Raw genomic sequence first — 15,006 nt, 5'->3', positions numbered from 1 at the left:
ACCACTTGCTTCATCTGCTCTTGCTTTGTTTGCCTTTTCAGTACTTCTGCCCACTGTTTCCCTGGTCTGCGTTTATTGCGACAGTGCTCCCTTGACTACGCATGGTTACTGACAACTGATGTTGTACTCTGCACCTTGTGGGCACCTGGAATTCAGCCACTGGCTCACAGACCACAGCTCCAGGCTGAGGACCGTCATCCCCAGGGATGCTTTCTGATCCTCATTAATTCCTCCATGGTCATAACAGCCCTTCGTGCTAATGCATGGTCTTCCATTGCTTTGCGTCCCCTCTGCCTGTGTAACTGCATGTGATCAGAAGGAAGGCGGAATTGAATCCTAGAGTCATGGTGTTGGCGAGGACTTGAGAAATCACCCCATCCAGCCTCCCACTCACAAGGAATCCCTGCAACAGCTTTTGTTTAACTTATTAAATAAATGGCTTTTCTCTCAATTTAAGCTGTTCCCAAAATAAATATTGGGTGGGCGATCCAAGGAGAGGTTTGAGAGTTGATATTACCAAGAATATCAAGACAAGCTCACTTTTTGAAAAATCAGAACTTGGCTGGATTTGTTAAGAATCCTCATCGTGCTTGGCCACCACGCCCTCTGTGGAGACTGCACTGATGCTATCATGGGGAGACCCAGGGGATCAGATGACAGGTCAGTGAAGCCCAGTCCACAACAGGGCCACTCCTTCCTAAATGTGCGAGGCAGCTCCTAAGATGTGTTTCGAACGACGTTTACCTTGAAGAGCCACACTCAAGCAGCAGCCACTTCTCTGTGCGTCCCATACGGTTAAGCCCACTTGAACATGGCTGTGTCAGGTCTCGGCACCATTAGGACGCTGTTTTGCTTCTCTGTCATCCAGCACGCTAGGCTGCACATACACAAAACTGTTTCATGTCACTAAGGACCACGTCTTTGGGGCCAGAGGAATGCGGTTTGCTTCCCCCACACACACACACACACAACCTCTCGGAAGGAGGAAACATTGAACGGGTGGAAAAGCTTTGCCAACATAACGGAAAACTTGGCATCATCTATCATGTCCTGGGCTGTGCCCCCTGAGGCTGTGTGGCTCACTTCCTTTCTCACTTCTCACCTCTCAGTGGCATCGCCAACAGGACGTGAAGGCCTCCTTCCAAGGTCCGTGTATCAGGCCTTTATAGTATACGGCCCTGGTGTTGTTTGGTTGCTCAGTCGTGTCCGACTCTTTGTGACCCCATGGACTGCAGCACAGCAGGCTTCCCTGTCCTTCACTCTCTCCCAGAGTTTGCTCAAACTCATATCCGTTGAGTCGGTGATGCCATCCAACCATCTCATCCTCTGTCACTCTTCTCCTCTTGCCCTCGATCTTTCCAGCATCAAAGTCTTTTGCAGTGGGTCAGTTCTTTGCATCAGGTGGCCAAAGTAGTGGAGCTGCAGCTGCAGCGTCAGTCCTTCCAGTGAATATTCAGGGTTGATTTCCTTTAGGATTGACTGGTTTGATCTCCTTAATGTCTAAGGGACTCTCCAGCACCACAGTTTGAAAGCATCAATTCTTCAGCGCTCAGCCTTCTTTACGGCAGTGGTGTGGGAGGTGTGGTTTGTCCCATGAAGTCTCTAACCCCACCATCTACTTTATGACATTTAATAATCCCCAGTGCCATCTTCTCCAGTTACTCATGGTTGAAGACAAACACCCTTGTGTCTGTACTTTCTGAGTAAAGGAATCAAAGAATAGCTTATTATCTGACCTCAGGACCAGGGCACCGGAAATGCAGGGTTAGTGTTTGCTGCCCTGGTGTCATAGCCCCTGGTGTCTCTTCCTTGTTCCCCTGAACACTCCTTGTGTTCTCCTGCCTCTGCGCCTTCACTTACAGTTTTCCCGTCTGCAGGCCCTCTCCCCTCTTGGGACCCTCTAAAGTCAGCTGAAAGTCTACCACCTGTAGTGTGTCAGTCACTCACTCGTGTCTTGATTCTTGGTGACCCCATGGACTGCAGCCCACCAGGCTCCTCTGCCCGTGGAATTCTCCAGGCAAGAATACTGGAGTGGGTAGCCATTACCACCCCTAGTGGTCACAGTAAATCCTACCTCCAGCCTGGATCAAGTCACTGAGGTCCACTAGAGTGTAAGCCCCAGGGGGCAGAGACCCCCATTTTTGTTCATTGCCAAACACTGGGCACCAGGACAGAGTAGATGCTTGATAAGTATTGTTGAATGAAAGACAGTGATTACTGTCTGAAAACTTAGCGGCCATCTGAGGTATATCTCTTTTCTGTCCGTGTTCATCCTTCTGTCCGTGTCCACCAGCTACTAAGCTCTTGAGAATAGAAACCATGACTTTGTAGCACCCTCTAGCAGAGTCTGGAACACACGAGGAGCTCCATAAATACTGGTAATCACGTTTACGACATGGTCACTCAGTAATGTTCCCTGAGCGTGGGGTGGGTTGGGGGGTGGGGAGGCAGGCAGAGTGTCTTTCTCTTGCTCTTATAAAAACCACCTTGAGCAGCTTTTTAAGGAAGCCCAAGGGCCCCTGTCCTCCCACTCAGCACTTGACTGTTTAGAAAGGATAGTCTTAAGAGCGTGACGTTGTTAATACTACATTCCTCTCCTATAAATTTTCTAAGGACTGTATAGAATTGTTCAGGAATCAAGTTATCCAGGGATTGGTTGGTTAATTCCTGAGTAAGCCACTCTGAAAACTGATTTTAATCCTATTTCAAATGGAGAGTTGGGAGAGGGCCAAAAAAGGGTATATTATTGTACCTTGTAGGAGAGATGAATCCAGTGGATATTCACTGAGTTATGGCGCCAGAGCCTTCCTTTCCTCTGTTGTTGTGAATTATTGTGCTCGTCGAAAGCCAGGTCAGCAAAGTGAGACTCCGGCATCCCACTTCCTCTCAGCTGAGGTCTTCTGTAATGGAGACCTTCATAAACAAACACCACATACACTTCACGAGGGATCCTTCTAAAGTTCATGCTGTTTAATGTAAAGTGTAATCATTGTTGTACATTCCTTCTAAGTTCTAAAGTGTCCCTGGCTTCTGGGGTAGCTGTTGACGAAACGTTTTTTGTTTAATAAAAGATAACTAGCTTTATAGCACTCAAAACAGTCTTCAGTATATAAGCTAAAAACAGTCATTTTGCTTAGCTACTCCATTCGTCCTTCCTCTTGCCTCTTTCCTGTGGGTGGCAAGCTCACATGCCTGTAGGGCCAGGCGGGTAAAGTCATCAGGCTGTGAGGACACAGCAGGAGACACACCTGTATGCCACGTAAGGGGGCAGGGCTCCCCAGCCCAGGCTAATTGCTGCCAAGCACAGACCGGTAGCCCTGAGTTGCCAGAGCCTCGGAATTTCAAGAGAAGCCAGAAATCCAGATTTTTAAGAAATACCACTTGATTTCTAAATGTTAACAACTAATTCAAAAAGAATTTTTAACTCTTTGCAGGCCAAACCATTTATGTGTCTGTGTCACACGCTTCCTATGGGATAGCAGTTTGCAACCTTTGTTCTGTCTTTCAGGCATTCCTGCCTCTGGGCACTTGAAAGTCCTCCTTGGACAGCGGTTTTATTGTGCCACCTACTTTTTTAAGAGGGTGATCACTGACATCCAGAGTGTGTATGCCCGCAGAGAAGGGACCAGGAGGAGCGTCTAGTACAGCGATGGGCACCAGGCAGATGCTCAGCTAAGGCTTGTCTCAAGAACAAGTCTCAAGCTTCTTTTGCATGATCCCTCCTCTCTTAGAAGTCTGGTCACACGTGGGTTTTAGTTACCCATCATTGCATAACGTATGACCTCAAAATTCATTGACTTAAAACAATAATATACATGTATTATCTCACAGTGTCTATGGGCCAGGAATTGGAGAGCAACCTGGCTGGACAGTTCTGCTCCAGTTTTCTCATAGGGTTGCAGTCAAGTTCTCAAGGCGGGGCCGCAGTCGTCCGAGGACTTGGCCTGGGCTAGAGGATCTTCCTCGGTAGCTCTTTGTCCTGGCTGGTGTCAAGCTGGTGCGGGCAGTTGGCAGGAGGCCTCAGTTCCTTGCTGTGTGGGCCTCTCCATAGAACTTCTTGAGCATCCTCACAACATGGCCACCGGCTTCTCACAGAGTGAGTGATCCAAGAGAGAGCAGGGTGGCAGCTGCAACGTCTTTTATAATCTAGTCTCAGCAGTCACATTATTTCTGCAGTATCCTGTTGGATTCAGTGTAGGAGGGGATTCACTATTGAATATGAGGAGGTGAGCATGTAGGAGCCATCTTGGAGGCTCCGAGATGCTGTGTGTCACAGCTGTGCTCACAGTAGTCACTAAATCCTTTTAGTTTATTTTGATTGCACTGGGTCTCCATTGCTGCTCGCTGGCTTTCTCTAAATGTAGTAAATGGGGGCTACTCTTTGTTGTCTCATTGCAGTGACTTCTCTTGTGAAGCCTGGGCTCCAGTAGTTGCAGCATGTGGGCTTAGCTTTTCCACAGCATGTGAAATCTTCCCAAATCAGAGGTTGAACTGGTGTCCCCTGGATTAGCAGGCAGATTCTTACCCAATGTACCATTAGGGAAGTTCAATAGTCACTAAATCCTGTTTAAACAGATGATCACTGAGAATAGTTTAAAAAAAAAAAAAGGAATAACATTTATGCCCTAGTGATTTATCCCTAATATTCATCTCATTTACTATTGTGTTCTTGAGATGAACCTCAGGAATTAAATACCCTGTTTTCATATCCTGTCTTAAACCTGTCATCCCTGAATGTGTCAAAAATCACTTTTCAAAAGTAGATTTAAAAATTCTACTTGTATCACCTCTCACAGTGATAGACTCAGGTGTACTGTTTCCTTTTCAGGGAAGGGCTTTCAGTTACTGCTTCCCTCTGTCTGCTTTGCGGGGTTTCCCTGTTCTCATATTCTCTGGATTGTCTGGGATGACACTTCTCTAGTGAGCCTAATGTTTTTTAAAGATTTGAAAGGAAAATCCCCCAAAAGTGGTGTTCTGAACCAAGGATGGTACCCGCTTTGGTATATTAATATCATTTGTGAAGACAAGTAGCCCCCAGAGACTTCCGGAGGCCCTCTGGATTGGTGGTAGAGGGGTGCCAGTTTTCAGAGGGTCAGAAGTTCATGCCACTGTATCTATTCCAGGTACCCCTTGTGCCATTCCCCAGCCCAGCTCCAGCACAGACACACCACATACATCCCTCAGGCTGCACCTCGCAGACATACAGACACGACACAACACACACACACACACACACACACACCCCCTCAGGCTGCACCCTGCCTTTGCCTCCTTTAAGACCACCCTAAATACTCATTTTAACATCCCTCAGGCTGCACCTCGCAGACATACAGACACGACAGACACGACACAACACACACACACACACACACACACACACACACACCACCCTAAATACTCATTTTAACATCCCTCAGGCTGCACCTCGCAGACATACAGACACGACAGACACGACACAACACAACACACACACACACACACACACACACACACACACACACACACACACCCTCAGGCTGCACCCTGCCTTTGCCTCCTTTAAGACCACCCTAAATACTCATTTTAACTACATTTTGCCTCAATAAAAATGTTCAGGGGAAGGAAACGTGCCCCACCGTGATTTCGCCTGGTAGCTAGTGCTTATTTGTTCAATAAACAAAACCTTAGTCTGGGAATTGAAGGTCAACACCAGGCAAATCCACACGAGTGTGCCTTGCGCGGTGCTCTGGGGCCAGCGCCTCTGCGTGCGGGGGAGGGGGGTGGGGTGGGGAGGCGGGGCCCGCCTCGTCCCGCCCACTCCGTCTTAGCCCTGGTCACTGAGAAGGGTATAGGTAGATGGAAATGAAATGCATAATTCATAAGGCCCGTAGTGGCGTGCGATCTGTGGAAGGGGAGTGGTAATTACAGAACTGAGACAGGAGGCTGCAGGCGTGTAAGTAACCTTTCTAGGTTAGAGGCTGCTGTGATAGATGGCCCGCATTGTTCTCTTCCTGACCTTTTTCTGAACTTCCCTTTAGAAGAACAGAGGAAATACACTTCTGCCTTTTCCCATATTGTTTGTGAATAATACCTTCAGATGCCGGCTTTGAGCGTGTTTGTGTTCTTGCGTTTGGGGGGTTTTGCTGTCCTTGTCCCCTCCCCCACTCGGGCCCCAGGCTTTGCTGCTTCCCATAGTAAAATCTAGTCCCTAATTACTTCATCCCAGTATTAATGGTAAATACAGAGGCTACACAAATATTTGTCCATATTAAACACAGTTAGCACTGGGAAAGAAAAATACCCACGTAGCATTGTTTTCCCACCTCTGCCCCCTTCCTTCCCCTCCCAAAGCTGGCTCCCCCAGGCAAGCAGGACAGGCCTGAGAACGGTCCTAAGGATAATACAGATGGGCCGATGACAAAGGTGTGGGATGTGGCCTCTCAGTAGGGATGATGGAACCGATGACAGACCTTCAGCCCCACCTTGCAAAATGGAGTCATTTTCACCAGATGTGAAGGTGCACCTAGGAATGAAACTCACATTTAAACTGCTGATGCAATTGCAGAGAAAATAAAAAACATAACCAAGCTAGGGAACATGTGCCGTATTTCTTTTATCAGCCTTACCTCTACGCAACCCCAAGTCCTTGGTGGTGTACATGCCACACTTCCTCCAGTGGTATTGATTTCCTGGTCTGAACTGTGAGTCCCCGGTGATGGCCCTGTGATCATCTGAAGCCTGTCAGCCTCTGTAAAGTCAGGGGACCCCAGAAGAGAGAGGAAGGAAGACATCTGTTTGATTTTTCACACACGTTAGCATCGTTAAAGAGTCAGGCAGAAATGTTCCACTTAGCCACCAAGTTGAATCTAGAGTTGAATCTTTGGGGGTATTTGGGGTTGTTTTATTTCTTGAAAACCAAACCCTTTTTGAGCCTAAATGAAAAGGAACTAGACAATTGTGTCAGAGGCTTTCAATGAGGGGTCGGAATTTGGTTGGTTAATGCTGATTGAACACCTGTTGTGTGCAGGCACCACCAGGCTGCTCTCTGGTGACTTAGCACTTCCTTAGGAAGCAAACATAGGCTCTGTCTTCTCAGGGAACTTTTGATCTCATGGGGAAAGCCAGGACAAGTCTAAATGTACACATACAAAGACCTGCTTACATAACTGACACTCTACAGAAGCAAAGGTGACAGGCTCGGTTACTTTAAATGATTTTTCAAAACTTCATACCAATAATTCCTACCATTCTTTCAAACATTCATTTAATTGCTTGTTGTTTCTTTTTTTTAGTTGTATCTTTTAAAATCTCCCTAGCTGCCTCCTCTCTTCCCATCTCCATTTGTTATTTCTTTCCTCAATTCCATATAAATAGTTTCTTCTCTTCATCTACCACTCCTCCATATCTTTTAAAGATACAGACTTCCTAGGTCAAGCCTCTCCCATTAAAAATAAAGGATTTCTCCATGGAAATCCCCATTATCAGAGAAGTACTAGACAGGGCTCACTTTTTCTCTATCCCTTCTCTTGCCTGACACATAAACACATGCGTGTGCATGCTCAATCATGTCTAACTGTTTGCGACCCTATGGACTGTAACCCGCCAGGCTCCTCTGTCCATGGTATTCTCCAGGCAAGTGTACAGGAGTGGGTTGCCATTTCCTCCTCCAGGAGATCTTCCTGACCCAGCGATCAAACCCGCATCTCCTGCATTGCAGGCAGATTCTTTGCTGCCTGAGCCATCAGGGAAGCCACACATACATCTATGATACATAAACAACAAATGGTAAGAAGTCCCTGTGTTTACTTCTTCCTCAGAAAATGACTTTCGTCAGCAAGCACCTGTGTGTTGAACACTGACTACATCCCGCAGGGTTTGTGGTAGGAAAAGGAGACTGAGACCTCTGCCTCTCCCAACCCATGAGTGTGAAGCGTGACCATCCATATATGTGGAGGACTCACCCCCACAGCACTTGTGCCAGGTGTACAGAGATGAATAACAGACGTCCACTGCCTCAAGATGCTTTCGGTCCAGCTGAGAAGCCGCTGATAGATTTTTCTCATTTTAAGAAACAATTATCAGGGCAGGGATGAATGAAAGACTGGGACTGGCAGATGTGTTGTGGGGACACAGACTCAGAGAGAGCCTTGGTCAGGACAGAATTCTAGAGGAGGCAGGATTCGAGTTGGAAGCCTTGATGGCCAGAGGAGAGCTTTCCATAGAGGCAAACTGGGGGTGCGGGTGGGGGTGGGCGGTAAGGGGGGTTGGAAGGGATGCTGGGGGTGCTGCTGGGGCCTCGTCCTGACCACCCTGACGAGTCTGGATGGTTCTGCCCTGTTGCCTCTTGTGCTCCCACCAGGTAGTTCCCCGCTTCCCTCTCAAGTCCATCTTCCTTTCCTTTTCTGTCACCTCTTGAGCCCCAGCCGACTGACATCCAATGCCCTATTTCTACACTCGGGTTAGTCCACTCAGCTGGAGTGGGGTTCGGTGCTCCAAGGAACAAGATGAACATTTTAATCTCTTTTGCTGAAGGCTGCTCCATTCCAAAGGCAAGATCCGAGAATCCCAGCTCTTAGGTTACAAAGAGGCCCCATTGTTCGGATGAGAAAAACAAATTTCTGGACAGATGAGCAGTGGTGTCTTCATCTGGGGGGACAGCCTGCTCCCCTTCCACCAGCAGAAACGTCTTCCAGGCTCTCGTCTGCAGTGTGCTGTGGGTCTGTCACGGTGACGTCCCTGGCTGTCCCCGGTGGCCTATCCCTCTGTCCTGCAGCAGTCAAAGGATCGGGGGCCTTCCAGAGCGTGCATCATCCCCTGAACTCTGGAAGCCCCTCATGTCAGCTGCAAAAAGCCAGCTTCATTTTTCCTCCATGACCCAACCAAGCACAAGAAAGCAAACTGGAGTTTTGTTTTATTTCTGGTTCCTCGAGGGAAAGTTGAATATTAGGTTTTCCCTAAGTCAGCTGCCTTTGGCTGGAGACCTGGGATTTATGCCCACTCTCTCGTCCTAACTCCCGACGGAACAACCAACCAGCCACCATGGGGGCCGCATCTTTGCCCTGACCAGGGCAAGTCCAAACACACCATGGTTTAAGTCCCTTCTGCAGCATGTCCTGCGGTAGAATTGAGTGAAGAATGGTACCTTCATTCTCCTCCACCCGTCTGGTCTCCTGGCAGAGCCAGCCTCACCCACCTGGCTCTTCTTCCCCCACACGCCTGTCCACATGCAGACAGGACACTTCCTACACTCTGTGGACCAGAACCTGCTCTGTCGCCCGGGATGGCCACTGGCTTTAGTTGAAAACTTGCTTAGGTAGTGTATCAGCTGGCTTTGGCCCTTCTTTCTCTGTAATTCTCTACCGACAGTGCAGTAGCAGGAGGGAGGCCTTGTCTGAGGATGGCAATATCCCTGTGGCTACAGGGAAAGTCACCCTCCAGCATATGTTCAGCATCTTTACTCAGCCGGCTCCTCTTCATATCTCAGGTGTCAGCCCCGGCTCTCTCGATTGGTATGTCTCCAGTCGGTGACACCGAATGCATCTCCCTTTCAAAGAATGAGCAGGTTTATCTCCAGGCCCTGTCTTCCTTGCCCCCATCCATCAGCCATAAAGACCGCCTCCTGATTTAGCCCTGCAAGCCACAGAGTCAGCTGGTGCCATAAGAAGGGAAATAACCCGAGGATGAGCCTTGACTTTGGTACCCTTCACTTGCCAAGAGCTGGGCATCAGGGGGCCCCGGGCAGGACAGCATACTGGCTCTCCAGCCTCATGCTGGTTCAGCTCAGCCCTGAGAAACATTTCTGAGAACTCACTATGGGCCAGTGGAAGCTAAATGTTAACCAATGGAAAGTTTTCCCCTGAAATCAATAATTTGCATATAAGTAAGTAATAGTAACTTCTTAGTGTGCTTTCATTTAGGATAGAGGCTGTTGTTCTGTCACTAAGTCACGTCGGAGTCTTTGCGACCCCATGGACCGCAGCACGCCAGACTCCCCTGTCCTTCACTACCAAAGTTTGCTCAAATTCATGTCCATTGAGTCGGTGAGGCTATCTAACCATCTCATCTTCTTCTGCCCCTTCTCATTTTGCCTTCAATCTTTCCCAGCATCAGGGTCTTTTCCAATGAATCAGTCTTCACATCAGGTGGCCAAAGTATTGGAGCTTCAGCATCAGTCCTTCCAATGAATATTCAGGGTTGATTTCCTTTAGGATTGACTGGCTTGATCTCCTTGCTGTCCAGAGGACTCTCAAAAGTCTTCTCCAGCACCCCAGTTTGAAGGCATCAATGACTGAGCCTTGAGTTAACTCACTCAAAGGTGTGAAGGAGACCCCTCCTTTCTTCCCAGCCTGACATCCCACTTCCACCCCACTGGGGGTGACACATAACCACTCTGAATAAAGTGGAGGGGCTGCGTCTGCCACGGGTTCACAGAAACTGAAATTCCAAATTCCCTCCCAGCACAGAGAAAAGAGTAGTGGCCGACAGTGCCACATGGGTGAGGCCTTCCTGGTATCAGCAGACTTCCCAGGGAAGCTCGAAATACAGTTTCAACCCTCAGTTTCAGTCAGCAGACTAGCAACAAAGCAGAAGAAACAGTCAACCAGCAGAACTAAAAAGAACATCCGAGGTTTTGTCTTCTTTCTCCCCTGCAGCCAGCTGCCCCAGGCTTTGTGCTGCATGCCTGTCATTGTGAGCTGGGACTCTGGTCTGGTCCTCCTGTTAAGGACCCTGATCCCTGGAGGCATGGGGGCCACACTATAAGATGCACATACTCCTGTACAAGCCACGTGTCACCACCACATGCAGAGAGGGGACAGTGTGCGGGAGGGGCTTGGTGATGCCCACCACATTCTCTCCACCCAGCTGTGAATGACACTGGGCATTGCTTTCTGATAAGTCGCAGAGCCTTTATGTTTTTGCTCTATGCACTTCTTTTTACATGTACTGCCATTCACAATCAATCAAAGATTTTTTAACTTTATAAAAGAACCTGGAGCCGTACATGTGTAAAAAGAATCTCTAGGTGTAGTTCAGTTCAGTTCAGTCACTCAGTCGTGTCTGACTCTGCGACCCCATGGACTGCAGCATGCCAGGCTTCCCTGTCCATCACCAACTCCTGGAATTTCCTCAAACTCCCATTGAGTCGGTGATGCCATCCAACCATCTCATCCTCTGTCACCTCCTTCTCCTCTTGACCTCAATCTTTCCCAGCATCAGGGTCTTTTCCAGTGAGTCAGTTCTTCACAGCAGGTGGCCAAAGTATTGGAGCTTCAGCATCAGTCCTTTCAATGAATACTCAGGACTGATTCCTTTACGATTGACTGGTTTTGATTTCCTTGCAGTCCAAGGGACTCTAAGAGTCTTCTGTAACACCACAGTTCAAAAGCATCCATTCTTTGGTGCTCAGCCTTCTTTATGGTCCAACTCTCACATCCATACACGACTACTGGAAAAACCATAGCTTTGACTAGACGGACCTTTGTCGGCAAAGTGGAGTCTCTGCTTTTTAATATGCTGTCTAGGTTTGTCATAGCTTTTCTTCCAAGGAGCATGCATCTTTTAATTTCATGGCTGCATTCACCATCTGCAGTGATTTTGGAGCCCAAGAAAATAGTCTGTCGTTGTTTCCATTGTTTCCCCATCTATTTGCCATGAAGTGATGGGGCCAGATGTAGACACGCACCAAAATCTGAGATTCCATTTCCCTGGCCAACAGGTGCTTCTACAGACATTTACTGAGCATGTACTTTCTCCAAAAGTATGAGCATAAAATCTGGTAATATTATAGTCCCATGTTGGAAGGCAAGAGCAGGCTTTCTCCAGCATCCCCTAACTTCATGATAACAAGTCCCAGAGACCTGGGAGATACAAGATCACTGGGTTTGGGGTGGGCTGAGTAGACACAGTGCAGCGGTACAAGTCAAGAGGATAAGGAATTCCAGGACAGGGTCCATGTTTTCAAAATGACCTATTATGGGGTCCAAGTTGTTCTTCCCAGGAACATTTCTTAAAGTGATTTACAAAGAATTAGAGGCTAACATCAGAATATCCTCTAGATATCTGGGAACTGGTTTCCGAATTATACCAATACTGTTAGAAGCCTTTGGAGATTATAGTCGTTGAGTTCCAGATCCAACCTTTTCTTCTGGTACATAAGCAAGAAGGTTAGATTTTAGCACTGAACTTTGCAGAGTTGAAGCAGAGCTGGGAACCAAGGGTCAGCACAGGGGTGGGGAATGGGAGGGTGGAGATATGTATGTGTGTGTGTCTGTGTGTGTGCGTGCACGCACATATATTTAGTGTACACCAGGCAAGTCTTACTCAGAGCCAAAATGTTCATTGCCAGTACAAATCCAAAAAAACTTCCGCTCTGATTCTAACACTGTCCTGAAATGGTTGGTTGACTCAAGGAAACGCACTTCCTTCGGGAGACTGTCCAAGTATGGCGTGAGAATGACGTCACCAGCACAGCCAAACCCTGATTGTATATAATCAACTTTCCAGGTGGGTGTGATGCTTTGTTCTGATGTCTTGAGCGTTTCTGTTCATGAGAACTGGAGATGCTCAATTACAGCAGCGTCACTAGTGAGGATCTTGAATCCTCATAGCACATACACTGTTTCATGGCTGTCAGCAGTGGCCCTGAGAAAGAACTTCTAGAACCCCTCTGAAACAATTTCATTGCATATGTAACATCAAGCTGGGACCACCACAGGCACCAGTTGGGTGTGTTTCCTGGCTTCCCTTCTGGAGTCAGAGCCTTGTCACTATCAGATAACAGCATCCCCCTCGTCATACTACAAGCCAGATTTTCTTATGGAAGAAAATCTCTTCTGTGGAGGGTGTGTGGAGCTCTTAGGATGCACAGTGTTTGGTTAGACCCATCTCCTTATCACCTTGGCTGAGGGCAGGCTCACACAATGAGCAGGCTCCTGGTCAACCTCACCCTGTGATTTGTTCCTGGAGCTCCATCTCTGAGTCACTTTGTCTTTCACCCATTTGTCAAGCACCTCAAAGACAGAGCTGCTTCTTTAGTATCTCCTGTTTTCCAGGGAAGCTGTATCTTTTTCAAAATTGAACCCCAGGTTGACCTTGGATTAGCCAGGCCTTGGTTGCTATCTCCACTTGGACCTTTCTGGGTGCCCCTGACATGGCACGAACCCATCTTCTAGGAATACTGCCCCATGGTGGAGGAATACTCTCCACCATTCACTTTTCAGGTTGTCTTCTATGAAAATCCTTTGGGCTTTGGGGTCCAATTTCCCTAAAACAGCCTCCTCTGCGTCCTCAGATTTCTGCCACTCCTAGGGTCCTGTGTTGCCTTGATGTAATCCTTTGCCTCCCAGTCCAGGTCACCAGCTCAAATAGTGCCTCTGAGCAGGTGTCAGCCTTTCCAAGTCTCCTTATTTTTGCGGCAGAAACATAAGATTTAACAACCCATCTGAAATACAATTTTACATTTTGATTGCTTCTGCCCCAGCCATACTGAGGTTACTTTCAATCTACATATATTTGTGGGAACAGGCTTTTTCACTGCAGTTCAATTCAAGTACACCTTATAATATCAGTGATTATAAAATACCATGGACTAACAGAGTGTCTTGCTTCCAGAGAGTTCAAACTGCTTTATAATTCTACCAAACGTAATTTATCTTTATAAGCTGCTGCAGAGACAAGGAAAAAAGCAAGATTAATAATCACATTTTATAGATGGTGAAATAAAAACCCAGAGAAATTGAGTAACATTTTTCCAGAAATGCACAGTCCTTCCTGTGCTCTCTGATTAGTGTTGCAGATTTATTGCCCAAGTTGGGAGTGGCCGTGAACCTTGCACTTGTGTTATTAGTGTGGATGATGGAGACATGAACTTGGCCAGGGAGGTTGGCTGAGGAAGGGCTTGTACTGTGAAAGGTGATGCAGGGTTAGGGTCATGCTCTCCAGTAGGAGGAAGTGGGGGGTTGCGGATGGGCGGTTTTCTTTCTAAAGCTAAATGACAGGGACTTCGTTGTTGGTTATATTAATCTTTGTACCTTTTTCGTATAGATAAATGAAAAAACTCTTTAATGGTTATGCTTTAATATATTTAAATAGTTTTCCTTAATGTTTCAATTTATAAGGAAGAAAATGGACCTTTAAAATGAAGAAAGGGGGCCTTCCCTGGTGGTCCATTGGTTAAGAATCCGCCTGCCAATGCAGAGGACATGTGTTTGATCCCTGGTCTGGGAGGATTCCACATGCCATGGGGCAACTGAGCCCTCGTGCCACAACTCCTGAGCCCATGCTCTAGAGCCTGCGAGCCACAACTGTTGAAGCCCATGTGCCTAGAGCCTGTGCTCTGCAACAGGGGAAGCCACTGCAATAAGAAGCCCTCACACCACAGCTAGAGAGTAGCCCCTGCTTGCTGCAACTAGAGAAAAGCCCATGCAGCAATGAAGACCAAGGGCAACCAAAAAGTAAATAACATAAATAAAACTTTTTTAAATGAGGAAAAGGGATGCTCTTTATCTACTTGCCGTCACATGGACTTAGACACATTGTACATAATACATAAGTGATGTACTATCTGTTGACTCCTTTCTCCGGGCCAGGCCCTGTGCTAGGTGCTCCTATGATGCTGTTTCATTTTATCCTCCTACCAACGTCAGGAAATCAGTATACAGCCACGACCTGATGGCACTGTGAACTTGGGATCCTGAGTGTTTCCACTCAACTCAGGTGGTGTCCACACCTCTGTTGGGGGTCATTCCCCCATAGGGTCACAACATCTGCATGTGATCTGGGAATGCCTCACCAGCTACATGTACTGTCAGGAGAGCCACTGGAGTGAAATATCAAAGCTTAATCACTGGTGTGTCGAAAATGACAGTTGTCCGTTCTCTTTCTATAGAAAGATAGAATTTTCCATGTCTTGCTATGGAAATGTTGGAAAGGAACAATCTCTCTTTCTTAGGTGCAAATTTTGTCTGACACTTCATGTGTGTTTCAAGTATTTTTGATGTCCCAAAATAGCAGTGAGGAGCCTCTGTA

At 47.4% G+C, this 15,006-nt stretch overlaps 1 protein-coding gene and 1 long non-coding RNA gene across 5 annotated transcripts in view; one reads left to right on the top strand and one right to left on the bottom strand.

Moving 5' to 3' along the window:
• HIPK2 (homeodomain interacting protein kinase 2) overlaps positions 1–15,006 on the top strand; it is a 199,866-nt gene that overhangs the window by 119,007 nt on the left and 65,853 nt on the right. The window lies entirely within an intron of this gene.
• LOC145523234 (uncharacterized) overlaps positions 6,238–15,006 on the bottom strand; it is a 44,227-nt gene continuing 35,458 nt past the window's right edge. The window contains exons 5-6 of the long non-coding RNA XR_014066442.1: positions 6,606–6,727; positions 6,238–6,502 (exon numbers count right to left, since the gene is read on the bottom strand). This is a non-coding gene — a long non-coding RNA (uncharacterized LOC145523234). The remainder of the gene's footprint in view (positions 6,503–6,605; positions 6,728–15,006) is intronic.

Source organism: Giraffa tippelskirchi, chromosome 10 (assembly GCF_054371585.1).
Source record: "Giraffa tippelskirchi isolate mGirTip1 chromosome 10, T2T-mGirTip1v1.2.pri, whole genome shotgun sequence".
NCBI classification, from domain to species: domain Eukaryota; kingdom Metazoa; phylum Chordata; class Mammalia; order Artiodactyla; family Giraffidae; genus Giraffa; species Giraffa tippelskirchi.
This window is presented reverse-complemented; position numbering and strand designations above follow the sequence as displayed.